The following is an 8,720-nucleotide window of genomic DNA, read 5'->3' as shown; positions in this document are numbered from 1 at the left end:
AGGGATGTAGAGGTGGGGCAGGTGAAAGGGCGCTCCAAAAGAGTTGACCAGAATAGTTTCTGGCTGGGTGAGTCCGTGCTGTGGGCTGGGGTGGGGGTACCGGGGATAAGGTGTGGGCTGGGTGGGAGGTGGGGGTCCTAGAATGCCAGAGGCAGTGAGCTAATGTTGCCAACTCAGATGAGTTTTCTTTTCCCCTTGAAAGTCTCTTCTGCCCAATAACCATCAACTGGCCATATCCTCCAGACCTGTGAACTCCAGGGCACTTGCTCACCTGAGCTTTTGTGGGGTGGGTAGCAGACATTTCAGGGTTTCCCGTGTTCCCCAGGAAGAGTGCATGTAAGGACGGCACACAGCCCTCAACTTCAGTGGGATGTCCCCTGTCCCCGGTCATAGACTGTGCAGGTAATGGACCTTAAGCAGCACCCTTGGTTCAGCAGGGTGTCCCTGTGCCCCAGAGCACAGGTGTGGTGGCAACAAGCCCCAGAGCCATCCCCCAACTTCAGTATTGTACACTGCCTCTGCCTGGGGATGGTGGTAATGATCTGTTAGGATGGTGCAGGAGGGTCCTTCAGGTGGGCCCTGGAGGCTGGAGTAAACCACACCACACTCAAGTGACATGAGAAACAGATGAGTTGAGGAGTAATTTGGAAGAGTAATTTCACTTTTCCAAAAAAGATAATGTCATTGGTAATATTACCATTTCCAAGGATATGGATGAATCTAGAGTGGATTAAGCTAAGCTAAATCAGTAAGGAAAGACAAATCTCCTATGATCTCACTCATATGTGAATCTTCAGAAAGAAAACAGATGAACATAGTTGCGGGGGGCGGGGAAGAGAGAGGCAATTGAGGAAACAGATTCAAACTTAGAGAACAAAGCAAGGTTTGCTAGAGGGCAGGTCATGGGGGGAAGGGTTAAATGGATGATGGGTATTAGGGAGGGTACTTGTAGGGATGAGCACTGGGTGTCATATGCAGGTGAGGAATCACTAAATCCTACGCCTGAAGCAAATGTTACACTGCACGTGAACTAACTGGAATTTAATTAAAAGAAGAAAAGAAAAAGACAATGTTCTGCTTCCTGAAGTGTAGGGTAAAAATGTAGTGATCTTGGCTGTAGTATTCTGGAGATGATCGATTTAAAACACCCTGTTGTAGGTTATACTAGTTTCTTATTTCACAATGGGTCCTCAGAAGGCTTCAATGAAAGATTCAGAGCATTTTCATGTTCCATTGATATGTTACAGTTTGCCCAGTTAGGAAGGTAAGTGCAGAGAAATATGACAGAAGGGGAAAGTAGGTGTGAACCATTCATTAGGTAGTCTTCCACCTTTCTCATGAAAGCCTTGGGCCAGTGTCATTTTGGAAGAAGAGGTGGAATCCTGGAGCTCTGCAGCAGATGGGGGATTTCCAGGTCTGGGTAAAATTCACAGGGGTCTCAGAGGAGAGCTGAGTGCATTGAACAGGAGGATGTGGGCAGGGCGGCTCCAGGGGTGGCTGTGGGTCTCCCGTGTGAGAGTTGTGAGAGGTGAGGGCCGTGAGGAGGTTCCTGGCTGAGGACAGGGGAGGCCCAGGTGGAGAGCTGGCCCAGTGCCTTCTTCTATGCCACCAGCCTCACCCAACATCCACGACGTCATCGTCTGTCCCTGTCACTCCAGTTCAGACGTCTCAGAGTTGCCAGGCCGAGACGTTTGTTTGAGCTTCTTTCTTTGATTGTGTGTGAAGTTGCAAATCTTATATTGTGGAAATGACAGGTCATCAGAACATCTGTTATGCTTTTATTTCCTGCTCTTCTTGAATCACCAAAGTAATTCATACCTGCTACTGGAAGGGGCTATCTGTGCTTTTTTATTTCCTGTTTCAATTAAACAATGGGAGAACAATCTTCTGAAATACTAAAAGAATCCTTTGTGGGTGTTCATGTTTTCCTCTTCCATGAACCACATTCTGATATTAGAAATTATGTTTTAAAGTAAAACACAGCCTCAGAGCTGTAACAGGGTGCCGTGCCCTTTGTGAGAGGGACACATGGAGGAATGTAGGTTCTTCAGGAGCTTGGGGAGTGGTGCATCGTGCTCCCAAAGGAAATCGAGCCCCCTGTTAGCCTTCCCTGAGGGGGCTGCATACCTGGTGGCCCATCCTGGGCTCTGGAAGCTTGACCCGGTGAGTCACTTGCGACTTGACCTGGGGAATTTATGAAGAAAACGGAAGGAATCCTGGAGGGTGCCTGCATTCTTTGTACTAGGACAACTCCATGTAACTAAGAACTCATAACCCGTGAGGTGTGTTGGGATCCCTGAGGGAAAGGGCTTCGCATCGTGGGCTGAGGTTTTGCCTTCATCCTTATCTGGACCAGAGCCATGTTGTGTGGCTATGGAGATCCAGACACTTATGTGACCGCATTTATTATTTTTTTTATTTTTATTTTAAGAAATCAATATAGACATTGACTTCGAGATATGAATATCAAAAGGAAAAACACAAGGTCACATAGATATATAATGATTGAACTCGTGGTATCTCTCATTAGTATGGGTAATGTAGGGCTGCCTGTATGAGAAAGATGAAGGAATTTATTTTGATAGAAGTATGCTGTGCATACGTAGTGTTTTATTCTGTCATTTGCCTTATTTCTCTTAAGGGAAAATGGAGTGGTGACTGGAGCTTGGTTTCTGATTTTAAGGAATGGGAGACAAGTGAATTGAAAGAGCAGTGTTGATGCTGATATGGTGCTCAGTGTCCAGTGAGCAAAGGTTTGAAGCTTGGACTTGGAAGTGTTGGTGTTCAGCGAGGATATTGTCCGAGTCTCCAGCACATGGAATCACCTGGCTGGTGTGCCTAATCGGGCCACTTCCTGCCTTTCTAAGGGCAGCTTGAAAGTGGCTTGAAATCCTAGGGCATTTGTGGAGTGGTCTGGATGGGACACCTGTGTGGGCCAGTGTAGACACCACCCAGGGAATTCCAGAGCTAATGATGAGCACTTTTGTGAGGCTGGAGTTTGCTTCTCTGTGAGAAGCATTGAGCTGGAGTGGAAAGAAGTTGCTGGGTCTTATGACTCACTGTGTCAGCAGGTCTGAGCCTGGCAGGATAGTCAGATCAGATAGCTGGGAGGTTGTGATGCCGTGGTGGTGGACTGTCGCTCATGATGGGCAGGCCAGCTTGCTACAGGGACAGGGGCTGGGCTCTCCTCCCTGGCCAGCCCTCCTGCTGCAGATGTGATATGATAGTTGCTCCCTGTTTGGTACTCAAGCCCTCGGCTCAACAATGTGTTTGGTGGGAAGAAGCCCACACAACATTACTGATTCTTGCCCAGTGTGCCCCCTGCTTCCTCAGAGGAGACACAGCAGATGTCCTCTGCCTGGTGTCTGTGACTTCAGCTGGCAGAGGCACTTCTTCCAGAGCCACATGCCTGACAAATCCTCTCCACATTCCTGTGCTGTGTGCAAGAGGTCACTTTTCATGTGCAACTGAAATCTTAGCTCCTCTGTTTGGAACTGAGGCCACACAGGACACCAGTCTCCATGAAGGTCTAGTTCCAATTGGAACCTGATGTGTGAGACTAAGGCTGAACCTGTGCGTCCTGGTGACCCTGCTGCAGGCTCCTTCCTGAAAACTGTGCAGCAAAGCCTGGTTTGTGATGACGTCACAGGAAAGAGGGACAGGTTCACCACTCTGCCTGATGGTTGGAGGATTCTGGACTTTAATCCCAGGTGGTTGGTGCAGGGAGGAGAGAAGTCTGTTTCCCAGGACCTTGGCCAGAGGGAGATTTGGACCCTGGGATGGGTCTCTGTTCAGCTTTCTCAGATGAGCACCTCAAGCAAGGAGACGAAGTGTGTGTACTCACCTATAACTGAGGAAGGTGTCTGGGTTTAGGTCTCATGTGCAGGTGGAGTCCTCGTGTGGCCCATTTTCCTGATGGTGTTCAGGGTGCATTAGGTGGACTCCCTGGTCCTGGGCATTCTGGTTGTGCGAGAGCCCTGGGGCACCTTTTCTCCAGGGGTTTGGACCAGGAAATAGGAGGGAGTCAGTGGTGAAACCATCAGTGTAGGCCTCTGGTTCTGCCCTGCTGAGATGGAATGGTCACTGTGATAATTGCTATGGAAATACAGAGCAGGGGACAGGGCTGGGGTACTGAAGGAGAGGTGGGGTGGGACTTGCTATTCACATAAGGGCTAGTGGGCCCTCACAAGGAAGGTGATCCTTGAGTCAAGATCTAAAGAAGGTGAGTGATATCCCATCAAGAGCATTCTAAATGGAAGAGAAAACATATGCAAAGGCCCTAGGGCAGGAGCACACCAGGTATGTCCAGGAGCAGCAAGAAGACCCTGTGGCCACAGGAGACAGCTTAGGACATGATGCCAGGGAGGTGATAGAGGGAGACAGAAAGCCATTGCAGTGTTGTGTCCCCACGGGACCCTGTTTCACTGGGCCATCCTGACTACAGTGTTGAGAACAGATGACAGAGGGTTGAGGATGGGCAAGGGAGGTCCATGATGAAGCTTTTCCAGGAACTCAGGCAAGAGATGGGCTCCAGTGTGGACCAGACAGGTGGCCTTGGAAGAAGTGGTCAGTCCTGTTCTGGTTACGTTGAAGATGGAGCTCACTGGATTTGCTGATGGGTTAGATAATGGGAATGGGAGAAAGGAGGAATTGGGGTAACACCCAGCTGTGGTTGGTTGTCCTGAGCGAGGGGAAGGAGGAGGTTTCTGGGGGTAGGAGGTCGTCCGTGTTCCGCATGCTCAGGAAGGTGTCTTTCACGGTGGATCTGCTGATGTGTGTGTCCGGGAGAACAGTTAACATCTACTCCCTCAGCAACACTCAAGTACAAGTGTTTCCCAATTTTTAAAAGTTCACGGTGAGCCACTTGGCTTTCTTTGAAAGATCTTCATCATTGCCTGTCTTCAGTAACAGGAAGAAACCTGAAGAGGATTTCCCTCTTATAAAAAAAGTCGAAAAGTAAGCATCGCGTTCAGCATCTGTTTTGCTGGGAGCCCCTGCAGAGGCGGCGAGCACCCCAAAGAGCTCCTTCCTGGGAACCGCTCTCCACGTCCAGCCCCCAGCGCTTTGAATTGTGTCTGTGAGCTTCTGCTGTGCTTTATCTCCATCCATTAGGAAGTTGTGTCCTGAGGCCTAAGGAAAGCCAAAGAGAAGTCATTTTTGGCGTCTGAGCTTGCTCTCTATTTATTCTGTATAAATGAATGGTAATTCCTCCCTTGGTTTACACCATTTCTGATGTGAAAGGTTTCCCTAGGTTCAATGTACTTTCAAATAGTGGGAGAAATGGTACCACATCCTGCTGGGTTAGCTTTAGTCTCCATGCTGCACACAATGTTCCATGATTTACGGATTTTATCACTCAAACATTGTGCTTTTGATCACCTTCCCTGCCCCCCATCCCCGAATCTGGCAACAACCAGTCTGTTCTCAGTATCTATGCGTTCAGTATATTTTTCCATGTGGAACGTCCATGAACATCTGGTATTTGTCTTTCTGTGTCTGAGTTCCTTAGCATAATGCTCCCAAGGTCTCTGTTTCTATGTCTGGTTACTGTGAATAATGCTGCAGTGAACAACGGAGTGCATCTATCTTCTTGAGGTAGTGTTTTTGTGTTCTCTAGATAAATACTCAGTAGAGCAATTCCTGGGTCATGTGGTAGTTGTATTCATTTTTTCAGGAACCTCTATACTGTTTGTCACAGTGGTTGTACCAATGTACATTCCCACCAACAGTGCACAGGGTCCCCTTGTCTACACACCTTTGACCACACCTGGTGTCTTTCTCTGGGACGATTGCCATCCCAACAGTTGTGAGATGATAGCGGATTACAGGTTTGACTGATGTTTCCCTGACGATGATTAGTGATGTTGAACAAAGTTTTCTGTGTCTCTTGGTCACTTGGGTGCCATCTTTGGAAAGTACCTGTTCACATATTCTCCTCATTTTTATATAGGTTTTTGTTTGTTTGTTTTGATTTGTATGAGTGTTTTGTATATTTTGGTTATTGGCCTCTTCTCACACATGTGATTTGCAGATATTTTTCTCATTGGGTAGTCTACCTTTTAAGTTTTTTATTATTTTTTTTTTTTTGCTGTGCAGAAGATTTCAGTTTTATGTCATTCAATTTGTTTATTTTTGCATTTGTTGCCTTTGCTTTTAGTGTCAGATCTAAAGTACTCTTTGCAAAAACAATGTCCAGAAACATACTACCTGTGCTTTCTTCTCAGAGGTTTATGGATTCAGGTCTTATGTTCAAGTCATTCATCCATTTAAATTTTTGTGTAAGAAAGTGATCCATTTCCATTCTTCTGCATGTAGCGTGTGGTTTTCCAGTGCTGTTCACTAAAGGGACAGTCCTTTCCGCACTGTATATTTTCTGCTGCTATGTCGTCAGTTGAGACCATAGCTGTGTGGGTTAGTTTCTCAGCTTTCTTCTGCTTCGGCTTCTCCTTCTCCTTCTCCCTCCTCTTCCTCCTTCCTCCGTTTTTATCTTCGCGTTTTCCTTTGAGAAAATATTTTTCCCGTAAGAATATACGCAGTGTGGACTTCTTTGATTACATGTCATACTATTTGTTAGGACACTTCTCTGACGTGTGTTTTTGTAAATGAGTAGCTGGATCTATAGCTACCAACAGGTTAAACATTTGGGCAGAACTACTCAAGTCATGTTATATCATTCCATCAGATACGGATTGTGTCTGATTGTCGTCTTTTGTGATGCTATCAGTTGTGATGATGGATATCCATATTTCCTTCTCCATGATAGGTTTATTAAAGAGATTTTAAGTTTTCTTAAAAATGTGCATTCTAAATCATCCTTATTTATAATATATATTTATATAAAACATGTTTAAAGAGAAGTCTTTATTGAAATTAGCTGTTGAAATAGCTGATTAATTAATATTAATAAATATTAATTGCCATTCAGAGTTAATAATATCAGAGCTAAGTTTAAATAAACCTTTAATGTACTGACTCTAATGAGTAAACTTTGCCAAAAGTGCTATGACTATCATTTTCCGAGCTTTCTATTCTATTCCATTGACCTGTGTGTTTGTTTCTAGGCCAGCACCATATAATTTTATTTTTCCAAAAAATAAACTACAGAGATTTTTTTAATTTAAAAAATGCTATAGCATAGTATCATGTACCGACAGGAGTTCATTAACAAAACAATTAATAGGAGAGCATATCTGTTGCAAAAATTAAAGACAGATTTTCATGGCAGGAAGTTAGTGCCAAGTCAGTGACTCCTGAATTCGTCAGATTATGGCCGGCAGCTCAGGGATGCTACATTTTCTTTCACTAAAGACACATTTCTTGGGCAGTTTAACGTTCCCCCCCCCTTAGAATTTAATGCTGTCAAAGCTATGATTAATATTTTACTCAGAATTTTTAAGAGAAAATCTTCACAAAATTAACAATACAGATCTTCAAGTAATTAGGACCACTCAGAGGCACCTGAAAATAATTCCATGTATGGATTCGTTGTTTTTTCTTTTATTCTTTGAATTAAATTCAGTGAAAGTTTTAAGCGGGGGAAAAAATCAGTTATCTATTCATTCCCTCATGTTTGAATTAAACAATTTTAGCGATTACGTAGAAAAACACATTTTACATGTTGCTGTAAAGCACTTTTCTGGAACTGGTCACTGATTTAAGACATCGGAAGATCATGTTAGGCCACCTATCTTCCTGTAACGTGATGGTAAATCTGCCTCTCGATGTCCGAAACCAGAGTACTGGCACCTATTCGGAACAGTTCTGGCATCAGCCATTCATCTCCCAGCTCTTCCTTCACACGAGAGAGACAAGCAAGGGAATCCTTGTCACTGCGGATGCCTCCTGCTGGTTTAAACCAAAGCCTACCTTGTTTCCAGTTTTCCAGAAGAGATCTCTAAGGGCCCGTAGCATTACTATAGCTACTGGGAAAGTGGCATTTACCGTTTCTTTTCCAGTAGAGGTCTTAATAAATTCTGATCCTGCCATCATTGCGATCATACTGGCTTTATAGACATGAGTAAGAGATCCAAGTTCTCCTGTTGCTAAGATGGTTTTGAGATGAGCCTCCCCACAGGCCTTGCGAAACTGACGAATCTCATCACACAGGGCTTCCCGCTGGCCGGTCAACACCAAGGTCCTATTAATCACCACATCGATTTGGGTAACTCCATTTTCCACAGCCAATCTGATCTCTTCCAATCATGTTTTTAAATGAGTCTGTCCATGGCGCCTGGGTGGCTCAGTTGGTTGGGCGACTGCCTTCGGCTAAGGTCATGATCCTGGAGTCCTGGAATCAAGTCCCACATCGGGCTTCCTGCTCAGGAGGGAGTCTGCTTCTCCCTCTGACCCTCTTCCCTCTCATGCTATCACTCATTCTCTCTCTCAAATAAATAAATAAATAAATAAATAAATAAATAAATAAATAATTATAAATAAATGAGTCTGTCCGGCTGGAGATCCAGTGGGCACGGAAGCCACTGGGATGGTACAGCCCGGGGCTTTCAGTGCTTTAACCGACTCACACACCCGCGTGGTGTAGACATAAACAGCAGTGGTCGTAAGGCCTTTATCACCCATACTTAAACTTTTTAAGAAAGCTTCCCGGATTGGATAATTGGCTTTATAACAGAGCCTTTGTACGTTGGAAGATGTGTCATCGTCTGAAAGTGTAGTAAGACCTATAGGTAATGGCTTTCAGGAGCCAAGCAGCTTGCCACTCC

At 45.1% G+C, this 8,720-nt stretch overlaps 1 pseudogene; it reads right to left on the bottom strand.

Moving 5' to 3' along the window:
* Nucleotides 1-7,654: 7,654 nt before the first annotated feature.
* LOC112814565 (deoxyribose-phosphate aldolase pseudogene) lies at nucleotides 7,655-8,713 on the bottom strand (annotated as a pseudogene).
* Between the last annotated feature and the right edge of the window lie 7 nt (nucleotides 8,714-8,720).

This window comes from Callorhinus ursinus, unplaced genomic scaffold (assembly GCF_003265705.2).
Source record: "Callorhinus ursinus isolate GAN/ISIS: 27379988/994484 unplaced genomic scaffold, GSC_fseal_2.0 scaffold274, whole genome shotgun sequence".
Lineage (NCBI taxonomy): Eukaryota > Metazoa > Chordata > Mammalia > Carnivora > Otariidae > Callorhinus > Callorhinus ursinus.
This window is presented reverse-complemented; position numbering and strand designations above follow the sequence as displayed.